The following is a 25003-nucleotide window of genomic DNA, read 5'->3' as shown; positions in this document are numbered from 1 at the left end:
AAGGCTATGAGGACACTACTTATCAGGCCCCTCCAAGGTTATGGGAACACTGCTTCCCCTAGTTACCCAGGCACCTGGATGAGGAAGCCAGACTGCCTCCACTTACTGTACAAAGGAGTTGCTGATAAAAATCCTGTTCAGGTCTTCTGCTGGGCCCCATTGCCTCTTCCTTGGTGACCCTGAGTGCAAAGCTATCTACAATTGGAAACTTAAATTTTTTTGCTAAATCACTATTTGCTGACATTCTTCCATTTTATAGCAGCTGTAGTAGATTTTCCTGCAAAATCCTTAAAAATAGAGCTTAGCTGTTGAAGACTGCTTTTGGATAGGAGAGGTGATGACAAAGCACAGGGTTGTCCCCAGATCAGGAGATCATAAACTGGCAAAGGTAGCTATCTAGATGCAACACCTGAAGTCACCACCCTTCTCATGAGCTAAGAGAGGTTTTTCTGAATCAGTAGACTGCCCAGAGGTCAAGGCCATGAATGTAGGTGAAGTTGCATTATAAGACATGTGCTTGTGTGCACTGCCATCTGTCATCCAAAAATGTAAAATTACATGTGCAATCTGTGCATTATTTGAACTTGAGGGGCAGGAAAAGTAGCAGATTCTACTTCTGTTAGAGGAGATGAGGGTAATCAGCCATCTTCCTCCCTAATTTTTCTGAAGGAGATAAATAATCTCTTACCATCCCTTCCTTTCCTCCTGCTTTAAAGAGCTCTTGGTTTTGTGTTATGGGATTGAGTGACATGCTTTTGCTCAACTCAGAGGCAATGAGTGGCATTCGAGAATGAAGTAAAATTTAGCCTAATCCAGTAAATCAGAAGAAAATCTCATTGTAGGTCTTTGTGACTTGATTTTGGAAAAACTTTGACCAGCTTTCCCAGGAGGCACTTAGCAGTGGTAGATTCTCCTTTTGGGAGCACAAGAAGTCCTGCCCATCCTGCTGTCTTAAAGGACTTGCTTCTATTTCCTTCATGTCCATGCAGAGTTGACCAGTTTGGTAGAAAGCAGGGTTTTCCTTGGTGTTCTGTGGTGAGTAACAAGTGTACATCTCACCCATTGTGGGAGTGAAGAGGGAGAGTGGAGAATGGCCATGGATTTTGCTGTGGCATCTTGGGAATTTGTGACATTTGCTTTGTGATTCTCTTGTTCCACATTTTACCATCCAAGGGTAAAGTACATTGCAATAAGAAGTCTGAAGTGGATGGTTCCAGCAGAGTGAAATGGGTGCGAGGACAAATAAAGCCTGTTATGGGGAGAGAAGCACATTGACAGTTCATCACGGTTCAAAGAACTCAAGTAAAAACTTTGCAATCCTCCCTTCAACCTCCTAAAATCTTTCAGCAATGCACCCAAACTTAAGCAATGTTTAATGGCTTGCAGACATAACATTTCTCACTGCAATTGCGGTGAAAGCTATTCCCTTGATTTATTTTTATTACCAGGAGCATAAAGCTTGGATAAGAAAGCACAGTCAGGACACAGATATAAACAGTGAATACTGGAGTACTTAACTTTTCTGCAGTCATTTGATGTTCTTTTGGGCATATCTTGGTTGAGAAGAAGAATGTTACTGGCATCATAAGAATGCAAACACCTCAGCACCAGACCCAGAGTCTTAAGCATTGGTGGTGAGTCCTGGCCTGGGCACTGCCAGCTCCACACTTATAGCCAAGCAGCAATTACTCTGAGTCTTGAAGATGACAGCACTTGGTCTGCCTCTAGCTGAGTATTGTTGTGTAGGTTGTGATGTCCGGTTCCATCTAAACAAATTGTAGTAGTAGTACTGTCCTAAGTTACAAAAAATTTACTTTTCGAAAGTAAATTTTGAACAATTTTTTTACAAAAAAATTTATGCTCATACATTTTTTCCTTTTGGCTAATATTCTGAAAATGGTGCCAAAGTATTTGTTAAATAGCTGTTCAGTTGTCATTTAATAGGCAGTCTCTCCACAGTCTGCAATAGTCAGCTCTGCATGTTTGTTTTTAATAATGAAATAAAAATTTTCTATGTAGTTTCCTTCAAAGTTGAGAAAATTGTATTTTCTTTTCATGTTGTTCCACTAACTAGCCACTAGGCACCAAGGGATTTGAAGTGTAATTTAAATAGTTTTATAATATTTATGGGTTATATGCAGTGATTTAAAGTAATTAATAACAATGAAACACAAAAGTGCATACATTAAAAAGAAATCTATGCTATTTTGTGTTTTCCAAGTCACTACATATAGCCCATTACTTGGATTATTGATAATTCATTTGAGTTACTTCTCTACATATGAAAATAAATGCTTTCCTTATTTTTCTTCTATAAAATTAGGATAAAGTATGACATTAAGTAAATGAATGAAGATTTCAGTCTTTAGAATGTCCTTAAAATGATCACAATGATAACTAGTAATAATAAATAATATACTTATCATCAGAACTTAGTTCTGTAAGAAGAATTTATTTGGCATTTTGGGATTTATGAACTTGAAATGACTCGGAGACTATAGGCATGTTTTTCATCATAAAACTTGGAGAGAGAATTATACTGATGGGATGTAAAATATAGTAGAAATTATGACTAATTCATGTCCTTCTACATATAAGAAGACTGTATGTGAACCTGAGTAAGAGAGACACATCAACTTCTCACATGGGTAGTTTTGCATAATCAGTTATGGTCTGTGGTTGCTTGTCTAACCTTAATTTTTAAGCCTACATACCGTATTTTGCTGTGTATAATGCTCATCCATGTTTTTGGCCCAAACTTTCAGGAAAAAAACCTTTGTTTAATTTTTAATTCAATTATTTATTTATTTATATTTAGATACTCAATTTTTGGATTATAAAGGAATTTTAGCATTTATTTTTTAAAAATATTATGGTACAAGAAATTTTATGTAACAAATAATTACAAAACACAAGGTATTTCAGGTACTGCCCATATATAATGTGCATCCTTATTTTTCCGTAAAAAATTTGGCCAAAAAATTGTGCACTGTGCACAGCAAAATATGGTATTTTAAATTTTTGCAAACTTCTTTCTGTGGTTTTTCCAGAATGATCTCCCGATTCATTCAGTGGGGCAAAATGCTTGATAGATACCTTTGAATGAGTCCCCAAAGACCTTTTGGAGGCTAAAAAATATTAACTGGGTCTTAGAATAAGAAACCAGGTAAAATCACACCTCTACCCAAATTCCAGTAGTTTGCATCTGGCAAAAGAGAAAGAATGCTGAAGGACAACATGTGATTTTTAAGTCAGCCTTATCACACCAGCTATTTTTTCCTGCCATAAAATCTTTGACCTTTGCACACCCCCTATCTAGGGATCTCGTTAGCTACGTGTCTTTTCTGGGGCAAGCCTTTTAGAATTACCATTCATAGAACAGGCAAAGGGTGAAGGCTCATAAATTTAGATAAACCCTTTCAAGTGGTTGCAGTCAGCCTCTCCTCAGACTAAGATTACTCACCACCCCCTGGGGACCTGGCTGCTTCCTCTGCCGCCTACTGTGCAGCATTTACTTTCTGCCCTGAGGACAGAGACAGAAATGTGGGCTGTGATCTATGAGTGTCTCTGAGTTTCCAACAAAAATTCCACGTGTGGGTTATCTGTGAAACCCACACTATCTGTGGAGGTCCACAGAATCTTAGAAATCTCTATTATCATGTATTTAGAATGAATTTTTAAATAGCATTTTCTATTATTTAGCATTTCTGGATTTTCCATTCAGAATTTATTCCTGTTTGCCCACATTTGCTAAGGTGAAATACAGGGAAATCTAAGCTTTTAATGTTTGGAAACAGTTCAGATTCTTTTGGTCAAGCCTGCAGATAAAAACTTCCAGGGACAGAAAGCTTTTGTGACGTTGGACACTTGGAAATGTACTCGGTGGAAATCCCTGATTTTTCCCATACTTAAGGGGATATAGGCCACTGAAGGCAACAAGGCCTATTGGAAATATATGGTTGGCAATTGGGGCTTATTAATCCTGTTTTACAGTTTAGACCAGTGGTTCTCAATCTGGAGTGCACACAACATTAGACTTAGGAAATTGATTTAAAATGCACAGTCCTGTGCCCACCCTAGAAATTTTGAATCCTGAGATCTGGGTGCAGCCTGGGATTCTGCACATTTGACCAACATTCCATATGCTCCTGCATCAGGCCTTCTGAAGACCACCCTCTGGAAAACCTTGGTCTAGAGAACCATGTACCAAGTATCTTGGTATACAGCAGTGGCTCATGGTTTGGGAGTTTCCAGATTTTCTAGAACAGCTTTATATATTTATTGTTACCAGATCTTTGAGTCATACTAATACAATATTCAAATTCTTTGCTCCTCCAATTTCTTAGAAATAAATAATACCAGTACAGTCTGAAGTGGGCTCAGTCAAATGGAGGCTCAGTTGCTGGTTTTCCACGCTGTGTTGCTCCTGCCCTCTTCCTTTGCTGCTGTGCACCATCTCCAAGGGTTTCTTTCTGCTTCCCCCATTTCTCTGAAAAACTTTTGTTTTCAAACGTTCACTGCTTACCACACTATTTTGTTTTATTTCTGCTGTGCGACAACCATTGGACCGGCATTGGGATAGATGCTTTACTATCCTCCAAATCGTTTCCCACGGCTGCAATAAATGGCTGACCTCGTTATCCCCAATTTCTAGAGCAAGAATTTAAGGCGGGGGTACTCAGAGTAATAGGGCTGCTAAGCAGAAGAGTCAGAATCCTCAGCCAGATCTTGAACTCCAAACCCCATGGCCTTTCTGTCTCATAAGAAAAGTCAAGTTAAAATCCAGGGAGAGAATCACCGAATTTCAGTGCTGGGAAAACTTTGACACTATCAAATCCAAGACTTTTACTCCAAATATAGAAAACTGAGGCACAGGTGGGTGAACTTACTTTCTATTTCACATGAATTTTAAACATTATTTTCAAAACCGAAGTCTACATTTTATACAATATCGAAGTCTACGTTTTGTACAATATTGCTTTGTTGCCTCTTGAATACTTTAATTTTTTATAAATTAAGAATAATAAAATTGAGGATAAGTAACACCTTGTGTTTCCTTCCTTTCTTTATATACAGGGCCAAGGAGATAAGATACTTTTGTGGATGGTAAATATTTTGTCTACTTTCTTTTTTAAAGATTATTTATTTATTTATCTTTAGAGGGGAAGGGAAAGAGAGAGGGAGAGAAATATCAATGTGTGGTTGCCTCTCATGTGTTCCTGCTGGGAACTGGCCTGCAACCCAGGCATGTGCCCTGATTGGGAATTGAACCTCAATTGTTTGGTTCACAAGCCTGTGCTCGATCCACTGAGCTATACCGGCCAGGGCTGTTTTGTTTACTTTCAAGGTCATATAAGCATGTCAACAACTTTAACAAAAAAGAGAAATTGAAGGTATTTCTATAATGGTAGAGAGAGGGCTATATCAGATGGGAAGATGTTTATTTCCAACAATTGTGAGGAGAAAATGTATCACTTTTCTGTCAAGAACTTAATTTTCCTCCTACACATTTTATATTTCTTGTTGCAAACCTTATTTTTTCTGTATGACCTTGTGATTTCTATGAACCTGGTATGTTTGAAACCCAGTACATTTAGCCATGTAATTAGATGCACTGTTTTAATGGCACTTTCACGTAGGTACACACACACATGGTTACTGAAGCCTACCTTTATTTTTCCTGGGCATGAAGCTCAAATCCTGGCAACTCTGATCTAAAGCAAGAAACTTTTCTCGGGTTAGGATGGGTCCTCTGTTAAAAAAGAAACAAAACAACACAAAACAAAACAAACCCAAACTTGTTCAAGTCTCATTGCCCCTACAAAGTCCAGCCCATTTATTAGTGCACTAAGGAAACAAAAGGACCTGGAGATGCTGGGGATTGAACCCAGGACCTCATGCATGCTAAGCATGCGCTCTACCACTGAGCTACATCCCCAGCTTATGTAAATAGGGTTTTTAAAACAATTTTGTTGTAATAAAACATAAATTTACATTACAAAAGTGGTTCAGCTAAAGATATTAGGTAGTAAACTATTTCTAGCTTACTGGTCTTCCTGATGCCAAGATTTGTAGCACACTTTGTCCCAGACTGAGTTTATCTTGGCCTTCAGACTCAAACCTTTAATAGTTTTAATAGTGACCTCAGACTGATATGAATGCTCTGTTAAATTCCAGCCATGAGTCAAAGTGTGTGTGCATTTGTTGCACATGTGTGCCTGTGTGCATGTGTTGTTTGTGTGTTGTGTGTGCATGCATGCACATCACTGAAGATAGTTGAAACTGCATAAAACTGACACTCCAAAAGCCAGGAACACTCTTCAAAATACGGCATCACTTGGGGCATATTGCTGATTGCTTTTCAGGGTACATGTGAACTTGAATTTGCTAGGTAGGCTGTGTTGGCTGGGGTTTGTAGGTTTGGCTCTGGAGCCAGACTGCCTGGAATTGAATGCCTGCTGCACAACCTACTTGAGATATAAGCTTGGAAAAATGGGTTAACTACTCACTTTCTCTTTTTCCACAGATGTAAAATGGGCATAATTATGTTACCTAGCCAATAGAATTATTGTGAAGACCCTTGAATTAATTAGTTAATAATTATCAGTACTTGAAGCAGTATGTGGCACAAAGTAAGTGCTCAAAAATGTAAGCTAACAGTACTATTTTTTACTTAGAAATATCAGAGTTGATGTGGAAAACCAGCCATTAAGGGACAAAAGGTAAACTAGACCAGTAGAACACCTAAGAGACATGTCACATATTCTGTTAGGCAGACATCATCCTGAGAGGTGATAGAAAATACAAATGTTGATAGAACTTCTCTAAGGGTGAAGGAAGAAGAGATGATGGCTTTATAACAAGGTGAAGCTGCCATCTGATAATGTGCATTTTCAGCCTCGGTCACACGCTCTTCATTGACCAAGGGAGTGGGAGTCATGTGATATCAGTACAGCAGCAAGGCACCAACATCATGTCTTCAAGGACATGTGCTAGGCAGTGGGGGCCAGCACCCTATCTATACACCTGCAGGACACATTGTTCCCATGTTCTTCACATGGTCCCAAGTGGCCACATGAATACTTGCTTCTCTTTTTGGAATTAGTTTTGTATTGAAATCAATATCTCACAATTAGCCATATTAAATATGTCACACTTTCTGAAGTAATACCATTTAATTAAGCGTGTCTGTTCTATGGAAGATCAACTTTATTATTTTGCCATGATGTCTTTGTTGTTTCTTCACTTTCCTAGAAGTATATATTTTTTCCAAGTAACATACATATTTTTCAGCTTTGGAAGTTATTTAATTTCTAAGACTGTGGGTATGCCACCCTGCTTGTGTCTTGAAGTAAAGTGAGCTGAGGTACCTGCTTCCTGTCCAGGTGCTTTGTTATATCTTAGACTTTGCAACTTTATTTTCATCCCACCTGATGTTACACTTTTTTTCTACTAAGTGTCACTTGGGATCTTTAGTTTTTAAGTGAATGATATTTGTGGGTAGAATGGCTCCATAATTCATGATGGCAACAGTGGGCACATTTTTGTGGGTGATTGCTGCTTGTATAAACCTACAAGATCATGTATGGTCTTCCACAATTTGGAATATGTATTAAAAGGAAACAGTAAAAACCATAAAAACATACATATATTTTCATCACTTCCCTCTTAGGTGGGGTTCACCTGATACAGCCTGGCAGTGTACTTGAGGAAATTATGATAACATCTGCATTCTTGTCCCTTACCTAGCCCAAGTCTCTTACTCAATGTGCCAAGAATATGTAAATTGTAAGTACAACGTTTTAATGCTAGGCAGAGCATTTTACTTTCCTTTTAAAATTATACAAGAAAAATTTAACAACATTTGAAAGTCATCAGTAGATCCATAAGGATTTAGAAATTTTGCCTGTTCGATGAGATAGGAATCCACAGCAAAGTGTTGGTTTTACTAACTTTTACACTCATATCTTTTAGATACTCCTTTGTATTACTTTGTATATGACACTGATAACCAGTGCAGTGACTGGTGAACAGTAAGTGTTTTGACTTATTTGTTGATTAATTGATTATTAAGCAGTTAATGCCTATAAATACCGAACCTCTTGTCCCTCCTCATGGGTTATCCATCAAGGACTCATGCAGAGGTAAAAGGAGAGACAAGGTCTGAGGTTGAAGCAGCACAGGTAGAAGGGATGTAGGGCTAGAGGACAACCCCAACCCAGCGGGATCAACTGCGTACTGAGGATTTGGTAATAGATACATATCCTCAAGGGTCTTTCCAAAACTTACTTTCAGTGGTCTGTTTTAATATTTCTGCCAGTAGTATGATTGTGCTCACAATTAATTATTCTGCAGGCCCATTTTTAGCTTTTATTTTCTGCCTCTATTTTATGTCTGTTTTCTTTCTCTTTTTGACTCTTACTTTGATTTATATTATGAGGTTAGATTTTATGAATCCTTTTAGGTTATTTTAAATCCTTTCTTGGACAAGGCAAGGAATAATTTAAAAGATATATATCTATATATGAGATCACGGTGTCTTGAATGATTACCTAATCTCTCAGTATTTGAAAATCCTCTATTTCTTGTTTCTGAAGCTAATTTTATTTGTATAATTACAGGCTGTTGCTGTTGTAGACATTTATATCCGTCAAAGGGAATTTGTGGTTTTATGAACGCTCTTTCTAAGTCTCTTATTGGAAAAAAAGATATTTAATTTAAGAAGCTTGCATCTTTAAGACTACTTTTTAAAGGATACAGTATTTTAAAATACCTTAATATATATATATAATTTCTTTAGTTTCAGCTATTTGGCAGGAGCTGTTGTCCATTCTTCTTGTTTATTTGTTTATTTATTTTTCTGTTTATAAAAAATATTCATTTGCAAAGCAGTTGCCAGAGTAATTAGAATGCAGCGATCACTTGGGCTTGGACACACTTGATGAGTTAAATGCTTTTTGAATGATTTTTCAACCCCATGAGCCTTTTAAAATATAAACTTCAAGTAACACTGACCTTGAGTGTCAGCCAGTGTAGCTAATGGATTCTAACTTTTTTACTTCAGTAAAAAAAGCAGTTAGCTTCATTGGGGGAAAAGCATTTCCTGGATAAAGAAGTTAATTAGGGAGTTAGCAGTTCATTGGGAGTGACAATTTTGTCATCCATAGCTAACTGGTTTTGGCTCTATGCTACTTCCTGGCCTCAATTCCCTAAGACCAGAAAAGTATGAACATTGCCCTCCACACTTGGAGACAGAACTGCCATCTAGGGAGGCCCTGGAGGGTGGGCAGAGCCTACTTCCCCAGGACACAAATCAATTCCTCCTGCACCTGGACTGTTTGGCTCCAGATGCTCAATCAAGTAAACCAAAAATTAGGAAACACTTTCTCAGGAGAAGTAATTTTGTAAGTTTTTGTCACTTATTTGAGAAAAATAAAATATTATACTGATTCTTTGGAAGGAAATAAAATCTCCTTGTGAAATAAATAGCAACACTCAGAAATTTGCCTCCACTGAGACTCCCTGACCAGATCCTCGGTGAGCCTGACAGAGTGCCATCACAAGGCCAGAGGGCCTTCAAGTTGGCTTGCAGGGTCAGGCTAGGGGGAGGCACCTGCCTGAAGGGTAAAACATAAGGAGGGCACCAAAAATACTATCGTCAAGATAAATCTTATTTTATTTCAGTATTTTTAGAAATCAAAATTAATGCAAGGTAACAAGACAGTGAGTGTTTCAGTGTGACTTATATGAACAGATGAATCCTTGGGGCCCCTGAAATGGGCTGACAGACAACTCATGGCCCCTGGGAACCCTCACTTGGGCCTGCAGGGGATGGCAGGAAACTCCCCACATGACTGAGGTTAATTCTTTTCTCCTATTCTGTGAGCATGGGGGGGCTCAAGATAGAAATTAAATGCATTTATTAAAAAATAAACTTGCATAATATTTCTTACACTTCAGTGTGTGAACTAAGGTTCAAAGTCATCACATAGTACGATAGTATTTTATCAATATTGAATTTAACATAATTGTCTCTATTTTTCTCACCTGAACACACTAGCTAGGGGAGCAGACCCTGTAGGTCTCACGCACTGCTGTCTAGTCTTGCGTAGAGTATCTGCTTGACCAATGATAATAAATGAAGGACTCTGTGCAAGGTGGTGGTTTAGACTCTTCTACATAGAAGAGACAGCAAGCTTCCAGTTCACATTTTAAAGAAATAAATAATATCTAATATTAATATATCTCTTTGTGTGCATACACCATAATAATAGTAATAATAGCATTTGCTATAATTTATTCAATGAGAGAAGTTGCTATAGACTGAATATTGTGTTACCCCCTAATTCACATGTTGAAGCCCCAATGTGATGATATTTAGAGGTGGGGCCTTTAATAGATAATTAGGTTATGAGAGTGTGGGGACACACGAGAAGGTGACAGTCTAAAAGCCAGGAAGCAGGTTTTCACCAGACACAGGGTCTCCTGGCACCTTGAGCATGGACTTTCCAGTTTTCAGAATTGTGAAAAATAAACTAAATGTTTATTGTTTAGGCCATCTAGTTTATGGTCTTCTGTAGCTTGAACTGATGCAAGAACCTTGCAAATTATGAAGTTCTCTACATGAGTAAGGCACCTAAAACACAGTATTACCAAAATGTATCCTCTAGTGAGCTCCAAGGTTTATCAACATTGAGACCTGTGATAAGTCTGTGTGCAGGTGCAAAAAATTTGAGCTCCAGGAGAAGTGGATGCATCTTTGGGAACACTATGACAATTGTGCAAAAGAGGTAGTAATTTAAACATGTTTAAAAAAATAGTTGATGGGCCTAGGGCAAAGGGTAGTTCAACTGGGAAGTAATGAATGGGATTAGGAAGATTTAGTTAGTCTGCTCTGTCTAGTCATGTTAAGCTAAACACCATGTGGCATAGTGGAAGTTCCAGAAGATGTCAGCAGATGCAAAAACAAGATATACTGCTCACATTTGCAATTTTTTTCTATTGTGGCATAGTGATCCTCCTGACTATATTTCCAAAACTCAGTTGGCACTGAGATTTCCAGCAGTCTCATCAGTCACCAGATTCATGCATGGTCTGTGAGTTTATAAGGAGCACATAATCACTGGCTGCACTGGAAAGCAGTGGCTCAGTGGAACCTTAACTTTTATATGTCATTGTGGAAGAAGATGCAATTGCCTCTCTGCTTTGTGGGAATATGGAGAGCATTAATGAGATGAGCTCTTTGAAAGAAAGATTGCTACCCAAATACAAATCGGGGCTGGGATCATTGACTTAGCAGTTAAACAGTGACCAGTAAATTAGTGTGAGCTTGCAGCTGTCTGTAGCAGTTTCCCCAGCCTATTGTGTCCGGATTCTTGCTATAACTGGATACCATGTGCACTACGATGATCAAATAGTTTTAAAATTGATCAAACTTAATTTTAATGCTTTCATCATGAAAAATTTTATAAATCATATACATGTAGGAAAAATAGTATAATGAACCCTGTGTACTCAGAAGCAAACTTCAACAACCAGTAACTCATAGTCGATTTTGTTTCTTCCATACTCTTGTCCATTTCTTCACATGCCTTCTTCCTCTATATTGTTTTGAAGTAAATTCCAGACATCATATTATTTGATCCATAAATAATTAAGGGTATATCTCTCAAAGAAGAAGCACATTAAAAAATTCCTAATTATAGCCCTGGCTCATGTGGCTCAGTTGGTTGGAATGTCATCTTGTAAACTGAAAGGTGGCAGGTTCAATTCTGGGTAACGGAACATACCTAAATTGAAGGTTTGGTCCTTCAGTTGGGGTGCATGTGGTAGGCAACTAATTGATATTTTTTCTCACTCTCTCTTCCTTCCCCTCTAAGTGTGTTCTCAGGTGAGTATTAAAAAATTCATAATCATAATATCATTATCAACCAGAAAAGTAAACAGTAATTTCATAATATTGAATACTATCAAGTAATTGATCAGTGTTCAAACACTCATACATTGCTTCTGTAGTCTGTTTAAACCTAAATCCAGAAAAGTATGTATGTTGCAGTTGGTTGATATGTCTCATAATTTTTTTATTCTATAGATTCCCACCTCCTTTCTTTTTTCCCTCACAATTTACTTGCACCAATACTTCATCATTTGTGCTGTAGAGACTCCCTTAGCCTGAATTTTGGTAATTGCCTGTCCCAGTAAAGATACTTTTCTGTCTTCTGTACTTATAATTACTCAGCTATCCCCAACTCCCCAGAAATAGTCCTTCCTAGGTTGTGTTATGTATTTTCATCAGGTGGAACAATGAATTTTTATTAGTATCATTATTAATTTATGGATTTAAATATTTATTTTTTATTTTATTTTATTTTTATTGTTTTTCTAGTGCAGTTTTCTGCCTTTTACTCCCATTTCATCCCACTACCCCAGCCCTCCCCACATCCCTCCCATTTCCACCCACCTCTTCTTTTTGTCCAAGCATACTTTATACTTGTTCCTGCAAACCCTTCCCCTTTGCTTCTGAAATTCCCTCTCCTCTCCCCTCTGGTCACTGTTATCCTGCTCTCTGTTTCAGTGTCTTTGGTTATATTTTGCTTGTATGTTTGTTTTGTTAGTTAGGTTCTTGTTAAAGGTGAGATTATATGGTATTTGTCTTTCACCACCTGGATCATTTCACTTAGCATAATGCTATCCAGTTCCATCCACACCGTTGCGAAGGGTAGTAGCTCCTTCTTTCTTTCTGCTGCGTATAATTCCATTGTGTAAATGTACCATAGCTTTTTGATCCATTCATTTACTGAAGGGCACCTAGATTGCTTCCATCACTTGGCTGTTGTAAATTGTGTTGCTATGAACATTGGGGTGCATAGGCCAATAATTCCTCAGACAAGGGTTTAATCTCCAAAATATATAAAGAACTCACACAACTTTACTCTAAGAAGACAAGTAACACAATTAAAAAATGGGCAAAGGACTTGAACAGACACTTCTCCAGGGAGGACATACAAAGGATCCAGAGACATCAAAAGATGCTTAATATTGCTAGCTATCAGAGAAATGCAAATTAAAACCACAATGAGATACCACTTCACACCAGTCAGAATGGCCATCATAAAGAAAGCAACAAACAACAAGTGTTGGAGAGGTTGTAGAGAAAAGGGGACCCTAGTGCACTGTTCCATTGCTAGGATTATATCCTAACAACCCTGAAACACTAATCCAAAAGAACCAATTTAAATATTTTTGACATTTCGACCCCTTTTAATCTCCATCATTATCATTATCATCACCACCAAGGCTTGAATTGGCCCTTTTTGTAGCCACTTTTGAGTGCTTTTTTTATGACCTCAATTATCCTTCACACCTTCATTGCCTTCTGGTGTGAAGCTATTCCATCTTCATATGTGTGTTTGGAACCTAGAGATGATCACTCTGCTTATTTACTCATTGTTTCTATAACTTTTTATTGAACATAATGACAAAGATGAAACATTTCTTGAGTTTATATTGACATTTTTCAACTCAAATTCAGAACTAAAAGTTTTCATTTAACCTTCTTGATGTTAAATGTCTGTGTCTTTGTTATCATGCCATTTCCAATGAGACTAACGCAGTAACACATTTGTTTTCCCCACAATGCATGTAGAACTGTTTCAGAAAAATAACTTTATCACCAATAATATGATTATTGGAAACAGCTGCAGATTTAGTTTGGCCATTTTTTTTTTTTATCTTTAGGATGTATATCCCTCTAAGTATACACAGTCACATCACTGGCTGTAAGGTCTTCTGAAATAATATGTGTGATTATGTCACTTACTTGCTATACATTTAGGTTCATTTTACTTCATTTTGCTATCAGTTTTTAGAAATCATCTTTTCCCTTTAATTTAAAAACCTTTATATTTGAAAATAATTGTAAATTTATAGGAATTAACAAATACAGTATAGAGGGTTTTCATGTACCCATCACCCAGTTTCCCCCAGTGGTTTCATCTTACATAATCATGGTACAATATCAAAATCAAGGGATTGGTAAGTGTATGTGTATAGTTTGATCTTATTTTATCATGTGGGTAGATTTGTGTAACCACCACCACAATCAAAATATTCCATGCACAAAGGTCTCTCACATACTATTCCTTTACATTTACACTCCCCTCCTTCCTCCATGCCTAATCCCTGATCATCAGTAATTTGTTTTCCATTTCTATACACCTTGAAAAATGTGACATCTTATTTTGAAAAATTTTGTGCAAATGAGATTATACCTTATATGACCTTTTGGATTGGCTTTTTTAAAAGCAGAAATTTTCTTAAAATACACCCAAGTTATGAGTTTCAATAGTTCCTTTTTAGTGCTGAGTGCTAGTCCACAGTTTATTTAACCATGCATCTACTGAGGGACATTTTTGTTATTTTCCGTTTTTTGCCAGTATGAATAAAGCTGCTGTAAACAATTATGAAGAGGTTTTTGTGTAGACATAAATTTTTCTTTCTCTAGGATAAATACCCAAGAGTGTAATTGCTAGGTTGTATGGTACATCTAAGTTTAGTTTGTTAAGAAATCGGAAAATTGTCTTCCACAGTAGATGTATCACTTTATATTTGCTCCAGCAATGTATAAGAGATCCAGTTCCTCTGCATCCTCACCAGCATTTGGTTGTCACTTTTTATTTAACTGTTCTGATAAGTGTGTAGTGATATTTAATGTGGTGTTAATTTTCATTTTCCTAGTGGCTAGTGATGTTGCACATCTTTTAATGTGCTTATTTGCCCATTTGTATATTATTTTTGCTGAGACATCTTTTGCCCATTTCTAATTGGACTGTGATTTAACTGTTAAGATTTTAAGGTTCTAGATATGAGTCTTTTGTTATCTATTTGGTTTTCAAATATCTTCTCTCAGTACCTAGCTTGTTTTTTCTTTTCATAACAGGATCTTGCACAGAGCAAATTTTTAAAATTTTAAATCTAGTTTATCAAGTTTTTGTTTTAGGGACCATGCTTTTGGTATTATGTCTAAAAATTCTTAACAAAGCCCTAAGCCCTGGATTTTGTCCTGTATATCTTCTAAAAATTTTATAGTTTTACATTTAAATTTATGATCAATTTTGAGTTAATTTTTATATAAGTGTGAAGTGTTTATAGTTCTTTTTTCCCCCTTGTGGATGTCAATTAGCTCTAGCTGCTTTTGTTAAAAAGACCACCCTTCTTCAACTAAATTACTTTTTCACCTTTGTCAAAAATGAGTTGGTTGTACTTGTATGGCTTTGTTTCATGAGTTTTTATTCTGGTTCATTGATCTTTGTGTGTATTTCTCTGCAAACAACAATCTGTTTGATTGCTGTGACTATTCAAGTCTTGAAATCGAGCAAAGTGATTCCTCCTACTTTTTCAATTTTCAGAATTTTTCTGACTATTCTAGTTCATTTGTTTCCATATAATATTAGAATAATCTCATCTTTATATTCATAAAAATATGACTGCTATTTTGGTAGAGATTATTTAAACCAGTATATCAATTTTGGGAGAACTGATATCTTTGTTGAGTTTTTCAATTAATAAATATGGTCTGTATTTCCATTTATCCAGATATGCTTTTCATTAGTTTCAGCATAAAAGTTCTGTATATGTTTTACTAGATTTTATTTTTCTTAAGTTTTTATAAAGGGCATTGTGCTTTTAATTTCAGTTTCCATATATTCATTGCTAGTACGTAGAAATACAGTTGTTTTCTGTATATTGATCTTGTGTCTTGAGAACTTGTTGAAATTTACTTATTAGTTCTGTGTGTGGTTTTTTCTTTTCAGATTCCTTGGGATTGTCTATGTAGACCATTATGTCACTTGTTAGTAACAAGTTTCTTTCTTCTTCTGCAGCCTGTATACCTTTTATTTCTCCTTTTTAGCTGTATTGCTAATAGTCCTCTGGCTAGGACTTCCACTATGTTAAATAACAGTGGTTGCAGTGGACATCTTTGCTTTATTTCTTACTTATGAAGGAGTCTAGTCAGCTTATTCAATCTATTGGTTTATGTTTTTTTGCAAAGTGAAGAGAAATGTCAACCATTAATTCTTTGAGCACTTTTCCAGTCCACTTTTTTCCCCTCCTTCTGACACTCTCATGATAAAAATGTGAGATATGTGAGATATTCTGCATAGTTTCATTTCTCCCTGAAGCTCTGCTCATATTGCTTTTAAAAATAATTCTATATCTTCTCTGTTAAGATTGGTTAAATTTTAATACTCTGTATTCCAGTTCACTCTTTCCTCTATTATCTTCATTTTTCTGTGAGTCTACCCATTTTTTACCTTAGTTATTTATTTTTAATCTAGATGCTTTTTAGTTCTAAAAATATACATTTTTATATCTTCTATTTCTTTGCTGACACATCATTTTCTCAATTGTTTTAGGTGTTTTCATACTTGCATGTTAAAACATTTTTATGATGACTGCTTTAAAATAATTCTAATGTCAATGCCATCTTGTTCTTGGCCTCTATTGATTGTCTATTCTCACATCAGTTTAAGAAATTGCTGGTTCTTAGTATGATGAATGACTTTTTATTGAAACTTGGAAATGAGAACTTTTATGTTTTAAGATTTTGATCTTGTTTAAATCTTGTGTTTTAGGAGGTCTCCTCTGCCCCTGCTCCATGGTTAAGGGGCTGTGGGACTGCCTTGCTACCACCAAATGAGGATGGAAGTCTAGCTTTTCCATTCAGATTCTATTGGCATCTGAGCAAAAGGGCTACTTATTGTGGCTGGGTGGAGGTGGGAGTTCAGGCTTGCCAGAAGACCTCTTTTGATAGTAGCTGTCTGAGAGGAATAGGAAAATCTTGTTACTTCCCCACTTGAGACAGCCACTGATGCTGGTGATGAAGGGGTGTTTATGACTCCTGAGCAGTGATGTAAGTCATGACTCTCTACTGTGCCTTGTCCGAAACCACTTCAGTCTCATTGAGGGTGGAGAGGGTATGAAACCTCCTTATCATTTCTGTATGTTGAAGTCCAGGCTCTTTATGTGACAATAGGAAATAAGAAGGGGAGCATGGATAAAAGTTCAGTTCCCACCTTGTCCTGTAATGCCACCCTATAGGATGGGGCACTTCATTCTGGGTCTAGGTCTCCACTAAACCTTTGCTGGGAGGTAGGTAGGTGGGTTTTAGTATACTGAGGTGTTTGGCTGGAGTAGAGTGGCTATTAGTTAAATATTTTTTCTTGTTAGACTGCCCTTTCCTGTTCCTCAGAGTTTAGGGAGTAGGTTTTTCTTGGGGATTTTTCCTTCCTCTATGGCCATTGGTATTTCTGAGTTGCTAGGTTCTCCTGTATTCAGTCTCAGAATTTGAGGCAAAAAAAGAAAACTTACTACTATATTATTTCTCAGGTCTTGATGTCTCTTGTTTGTGTGCCTTCTATCTTTTAGAGTCTTTGCATGTTTATTTTACATATATGATCCAGAGTTTTTAGTTGTAGTTAGTAGGAGGAGTAGGGAAAAGTCTATTTACTTCATTGCCTTGGAGGCAGAATTTTCTAATTTTGTTTTATGACTATATATTAATTTATTTGCCTGTTTCTTAGGTCAAATCTCAAAATAAGTTATATTTAGTTAAATCTAGCCTTTATTCTTGATTCTTCTACCCTCATGACTATTTCCCCCTTAGATAATATATTTTTAGTTTCTAGTTTATATTTCTATTTTTAATATAAGGAAATATATATTTTCAAATATATATCTATAAACCAATATATTAGTATACATTTATTGAGGTTTGATCATATATTTATGTATATATGTATGATATATCTTATACGTATATTGGTTAGAAAATGATAACACACCATATGCACTTTTCTTCAGCCTGATTTTTCCATTTAATGTACCCTAGGGTAACTTTATGAAAACAGAGATATTTCTCATTTCTTTATAGCTGTGTACCACTCCTTTGTGTGAGCATATTGTTTATTCCACCAGTCTTCTACTGGTGAACTTGTTAAATTGATTTAAATAGCAAGCAATATTATTATAATGAATAGAAAACAAATTATTCTTACTGTATATATAAAGTCAATATAAAAGTAAATAGGATGAAAACAGAACATTTTAATTAAAATCTCTCCTGTTACTATTACCTGTTTTTACTTTCAATAGTAGCTTGATATTTTTTGTTAAAAAGAAAGATCAACAAGAGATTGTGTTAAAGATGAATAGTGACATTTTTTGGTGTGATAATCTGAAAAAAGGGATCATTAAAAAGGACTTTATATTGCAGTATATCATTCAATAGTACTAATATCTCATCTTCAATACCATCAACATCCTACTGTGATGGTAGGAGACATGGGTGAAATTGGTCAAAAGGTGAAAGGATAGAAATAGAGGGAAATGACAACAAACCACATGAATTTATACATAAACACTGAACGTAACTAGAAGTTTTTACATGCACTGTAAAGTGGAAGTTACCAAGCAGTTTGGCAATACCAGCTCTAACGTGTCAGAGCATGCATTAATAAGGAGCTTAAAAATATTATCAAGGGGGAGGGATTTGGAGGAACAAATAGGAAGGACACAGGGATGAGGACTAAGGGGGGTGGAAATGGGAGGGAGGTGGGGAGCAAGGGGCAGGGGAGGCTGGGATGGGAGAAATAGACAAAAAAAACTGTACTTGAAAAATAACTAAATAAAATTTAAAAAATAAAATAAAATAATTAAAAAATATTATCAAGAAAATAATCCCATTCTGATAGATTTGAAAAATAATAAAAAACAATTCAAGTTACAATGTAAGTTATAGTCTCTAAAACAGTAGTGTTTTTCAACTAGAATCTCCTTTTCTAAACATTAGATTAAGAAACATTAGATTAAAACTTCCAGTGAAGATGGAGGTTTAGATGTATATACTGTGCCTCCTACCACAACCAAAAGAGGGACAACAAATTTAAAAACAAAAAACAACCAGAACTGCCAGAAAATCAAACTGTATACAAGTCTGATAACCAAGGAGTAAAAGAAGAAATATTCATCCAGACCAGTAGGTAGGAGAGGTGGAAATTAGCAGCTGGGGTGCAGAGGACTTGCGGCAAAGCAGCAGCTGGAGGACTGGGGTGGGCGAGGTGGTGGCTGGCAGACCGGGTGGACTTGCATCTGCTTGCACATAAACTGGGGGGAACAACTGGGGAGCAAGACAGACCACACAACCCTGGGTCCAGTGTGGGGAAATAAAGCATCAAAACCTCTGGAAGTAAAAACTTGTGGGTGTTGCAATGGTGGGAGAAACTCCCAGCCTCACAGGAGAGTTTTTTGGAGAGACCCACAGGGTCCTAGAATGTACACAAACCCCATTCATGCAGGAATCAGCTCCAGAAGAGCCCAAGTTGCTTGTGAGTAGAAGAAGGAGTGACTGAAAGCCAACCTGAGAACCGAGAAAGTGAAGTTGTTCCCTCATGGACCCCCTCCCCACATATAGTGCCACAAAGCAGCAACATGGGTTGCCCTTCCCTGCCAGATACCTAAGGCAGATACCTGTTATGTTATACCCCTTATAATGTAACAGCTGTGCCAAGACAAAGAAATATGGCCCGAATGAAAGAACAGATCAAAGCTCCAAAAATAGAACTAAGTGATGAAGAGATAGCCAACCTATCAGATGCACAGTTCAAAACACTAGTAATCAGGATGTTCACAGAAATGGTTGAACATGGTCACAAAATTGAGGAAAAAGTAAAGGTGATGAAATGTGAAATAAAGGAAAACACACAGGGAACCAACAGTGACAAGAAGGAAACCGGGACTAAAATCAACAGTTTGGAGCAGAAGGAAGAAATAAACATTCAACGAGAACAGAAGGAAGAAGCAAGATTAAAAAAAATGAGGAGAGGCTTAGGGAGCCTCTGTCCTGGAGAGGACAACTTTAAACATTCCAACATGCAAATCAAGGGTGCCAGAAGGAGGAGAGGAAGAACAAGAAATTAAAAATGTATCTGAAAACATAATGAAGGAGAATTTCCCCAATCTGACAAAAAAATAGACTTTCAGAAAGTCCAGGAAGCTCAGAGAATCCCAAAGAATTTGGATCCAAGGAAGCACACACCCAAGGCACATCATAATTACATTAGTCAAGATTAAAAATAAGGAAAGAATCTTAAAAGCAGCAAGAGAAAAGGAGACAGTTACCTACAAAGGAGTTCCCACAAGATTCTCAGCTGATTTCTCAAAAGAAACCTTGCAGGCAAAAAGGGGATGGAAAGAAGTATTTGAAGTTATGAAAGGCAAGGCCCTGCATCCAAGACTACTGTATCCAACCAAACTATCATTTAGAATAGAAAGGCAGATAAAGTGTTTCCCAGGTAAGGTCAAGCTAAAGTAGTTTATCATCACCCAGCCTTTATTATATGAAATGTTAAAGGGACTTGTCTAAGAAAAAGAAGATCAAAACTGATCTTCTTTTGAACAATAAAATGAAAACAAACTTACAACTATCAAAAACTGAACCTAAAAAAACAAACAAAAAAAGAAATTAAGCAAACAACTAGAACAGAAACGGAATCACATAAATGGAGAGATCATATGGTGGTTATCAGAGGGGAATGGGAGGGAGGAGAATGAAGGAAAAGGTACAGGGAATAAGAAGCATAAATAGTAGGTACAAAATAGACATGGCGAGGTTAAGAATAGTATAGAAAATGGAGAAGCCAAAGGACTTATATGTATGATCCGTGGACATGAACTGAAGTGGTGGAATGCTGGTAGAAGTGGGGTGCAGGGAGGAGGGGAATAAAGGGGGGGATGGGACAACTGTAATAGCATAATTAATAAAATGTGTTAAAAAAGAAGAAACTTTAGATTAAGATGGCATGAACGTACCTCATCTTTTACTTCCTCTTCCCCAAAGGAGACAAAATGGCAAAAATAATTCCTTCTTGCCACTTTCAAACTTTTATTGTTCCCATTCTGAGTAGAAGACTCAAGTTATTGTCTACAATGATACATAGGAATTGGCTCACTAAACACAAAATCCAAATAAAAGAGAATTTAAAAAGCCAAACAAGGCTTTTAGACTCAAAGCCTGATTTCACACTAAACACTTACACTTGCAGTCAACACACACTTATTTTAGCTTCCAGGATTTCATCTCTCATGCTTACATATCATAGCATTTAATGCAATACAATATGTGCAATAATAAAAATGGCTCCAAAACACCATACTCATTTAACCTTTCACTATTGGATAGGTTTGGAGTATATGTCTGACCTAGCCCATGGGTTAGTTTTAACCACATATATAAAGATTAACTCTTTTCTTCCTGACCTTGGAATGTCACAGTGAGAGAAGTGAGCCATAACTGTGAGCACTCTCGAATAATGAAATGGACATAGAACTGAGCTGCGTTAAGTCAAATCAAGACACTATTGTCACAAAGTCCATGGAGATGATAGTCATGCTGAAACTTTGATTTCAAGTAAGTGAAAAGACTTAATAACAAAAATTGTCCCAAAGAACAAAATGTTCAGAGGTAAGGAGTGCTCTGTCAGGGCTCTAGCTTTGCCTTTTTGCTGCTCTCTTTGCCCTGCCCTCCTGTTCATTTGTTCCTGCTCAGATGATCACAAAATCCTAGGTATCAGATCCACATAATGGCAAACTCCAGAAAAAACACAACTGTCTCTTTTGACTCTTGTTTTTAAGAAACCTTACTAAAGCTCCCATCTGTTTAGTGGCTTAAATTGAGCCACATGTTTATTGACCAAGCCAATCACTAGGTTGGGTTTACCATGTGTTTTAATCATCAGCACTCACCCCCTAGTAAGTGAGGATGTAGTCAGCTCCCCCTAAAGCACATTCCTGCAGGGAGAGATGGAGACTCTGGGCTCTGCTGTGAAGGGCATGAATGATAGAAAGTAGAAAGCAATGTTTACTGTGATAGTAAAGACAGTATAACATTTTTCCTCCCTTGCTCCTCCATCTCAGTAGACTTAGGATACAAATTAGTGCTGGTGACCTATTCATTTTAAAATAATACAATTGATGCTCAGAAAAATGGCAGTCACATTCCTGATTAGGGACAGAAAGAAGACTTGAAACAAAGTCTTCTGACCTCTGCCCAAAAGTAACCCCAAAAAGAAAAACCCAAAAGTAACACACATAAAAGAAAAACAAATTATCCATCTTGGATGCCACTGGTGTCACGAGCTCCCCACATTGAGGGATTCTCATCTGTAGTGAAAAGAATGTATAAAATAATAGATCTTGTGTATCCTTACTCTGTGCTTGGATCCTAATGTATTATCTCATATGGTACTCCAACAAACAATTCTATGATGTAGGTAAATATTTGTTATTCTCCTTTCATTAATGAGGAATATAAAGTTTTATTGCTCTACATCCCATCACCTAAGAGTGGATTTCAGGTCTTGAACAGAGTCTGTGCTAATACCAAAGTACATTTTCATCACCACTATGTTGCACAGACTCTGTGACATACTTTGTGACCCCTTTTCAGTGCAGTGTGGGACAATGTGAAGTGGTGCTGACAGAACTGATTGTAGGGATAAAAGACCTGGTGTGAATTTCGAGCTTATCAGTAACTATTTGTTCTCAGCTATGTTGGGTTGTGAGGCTTGGTTTGCTCTCCTGCAAAATTTGGATGATACTCATTCAATACATAACCCAGGTTTGTTTTGAGAATTTCTACGTGGTCTATCTAGAAGGTATCCAGTCATGCAACATGAAAAATAGAGATATTTATTGAAGAAGATATAAGATGCAGGAAATATTGTGCATAGGACAATGATGCCTCAATCCCTTTCAAAGTGGGCACTTAGAGACGTCACACAGCTCTTGCTGTTCAAAACACTTTGCAAAATCCTCTGTTGCAATCACCATTGGCTAACCCATCATATTTTCCTGAATCTCATCAACAGTCTGAAATCCCTTCCCTTTCAAAGTGATTTTAGTTTTAGGAAAAATCAGATGTCTCAGGGCATCAAATCTGGGCTGTAGTAGGGCTGAGTCACCTAGGTGATTTGATGTTTCACCAAAAAACTGCACGGGATGTGATGTATGAGTTGGCACAGGTGTATTGTCATGATGAAGCAGCCAATCACCAGGTGCTTATAGCTGTGGCTGTTTTTGTCATATTGCATCTCTCAACTGACAAAGAACATTGAAGTAGTACTCCTTATTAATTGTTTGGCCTGGAGGAGTGTACTCCCGATGCACAACACCTTCCCAATCAAAAAACAAAGTTAACATGATTTTTATCTTGCTGCAACTTTGCCATGTGTTCTTTGGGCATGGAGAACCAGACAACTTTAACTGGGACAACTGGGTCTTCATTTCCATATCATGGCCATAGACCCATGATTCATCTCTAGTTATGACCTTCTTGAGGAAATCTGGTTCATTGGTAAGAGTTTGAATCAAGTCGTTAATAACTACAGCACTATGTTCTTTCTTCTCTGAAAACAGAAGCCATGGAAAGAATTTTACCATGACATGTTTCATGCCAAATCCTGTGTCAAAACCTCAAATACAGAAGTTTTTGGAATCTCCAGATCAGCTTCTAGGTCTCACACTGCCAGTTGCCTATCTGATTGTTGACTGCAGCTCATACATGCTCAACACTCTCAGGTGGTCTACTTGTTGCAGGCCTTCCAGAACATAGATTGCTTTCAACAAATTCTCAACCATCTTTGAAATGTTTGTGCTACCCTTTTATTTGCACTGCATTCTTTGCATCATCCTTGAAAGTCTTCTGAATCATCCAAAGTTTCTGTGGAGGCATATTCAAGCTTAACATAAAATTTGATGCAGATTCATTGCTCTACTTGCTCAGTCATTTTGAACACCATGGCCACAAAGTACACATGCTAATTTGATGGTGTCTACTGCCCCCACTTACTAGTACAGTGAAGTTGTCATTGTTTACCCATATACATTTCAGTCCACTCTCTTCGGCTGCAAGGTTACATTGATGTTGCACAACCTGTTCTCCTTGTATTAACAATGGCTGAACTTTTCCCCTTACAACTGCATTTTGCAAGCATTCACTATTTTTTCACTTAACTACTCAGATATTATTCAGCATCTGCTATAAGCCAGATGCAGTACCATAAGCTGTGGAGGACAAAATGATGAAGAGGCAGATGTCCTACCTAAAGGTGATTTCAGCATAGCAGTGACTAAAAAGTATGAGCTCTGTAATCAGAAAGGCATGAATTAAAATCTTGGTTTATCACTTCTGGTAAGTGAACTTGGGAAAGTTTCCTAATCTCACTAGCTTTCCTTTTTCTTTTTCACCTGTAAAATATAGATAATAACACTTAACCCTATAAGTGGTATGATATGATAATTAGGTGAGATAGTGAATTTAGAGCCTAACCAATAATGATATAGTTTTGTAGAAAGCAGATGATTTGTAAATAACAACAATGTCTACTCTGGAAGCATGGATATTTATTAAACTGTCTTCTAAAGCTTGTGGTGATATATTTTAAGAAATCATTATATGTACAATTGCCAAGTTGAGATTTATAATAATTATAACTGTATTAGAAATTCATAAATAAGCAAACCCCCCAAAATTAAGCATTGTGAAACTCAAGCTGAATGATGAAGCTACAAACCCGCCCAAAATTTAAGTTGATGTTTCTGTAATAACCTGACTTCATGGAAAAAATTCTTAATTTGTTGAAACCCAAAGTAATTTGTAAATGTCCTCTTAAGAAGCAGACCTCTATAACTATCTTTTTTCCTCATCCTGATCTATTTATTAAATTTATTTTCAAAATAACATTTTATTTTTATTTACAGTTGACATACAATATTATATTAGTTTCAGGTTTACAAATAATGATTAGAAATTTATAAATTTACAAACTGATTACCTCAGTAAATCTAGTACCCACCTGATACCATTCATAGTTGTTACAATATTATTGACTGTATTCCCTGTGCCATCTGTACCTTACATTGCCGTGACTATTTTGTAACTATGAAT

At 36.7% G+C, this 25003-nt stretch overlaps 1 non-coding gene across 1 annotated transcript; it reads right to left on the bottom strand.

The window, feature by feature from the left end:
• Window positions 1-5866: 5866 nt before the first annotated feature.
• TRNAA-AGC (transfer RNA alanine (anticodon AGC)) lies at window positions 5867-5938 on the bottom strand. The gene has a single exon. It is a non-coding gene; the product is annotated as a tRNA-Ala (tRNA).
• Between the last annotated feature and the right edge of the window lie 19065 nt (window positions 5939-25003).

This window comes from Artibeus jamaicensis, unplaced genomic scaffold (assembly GCF_021234435.1).
Source record: "Artibeus jamaicensis isolate MK-2021 breed Jamaican fruit bat unplaced genomic scaffold, CSHL_Jam_final scaffold_916, whole genome shotgun sequence".
Classification (NCBI taxonomy): Eukaryota; Metazoa; Chordata; class Mammalia; order Chiroptera; family Phyllostomidae; genus Artibeus; species Artibeus jamaicensis.
This window is presented reverse-complemented; position numbering and strand designations above follow the sequence as displayed.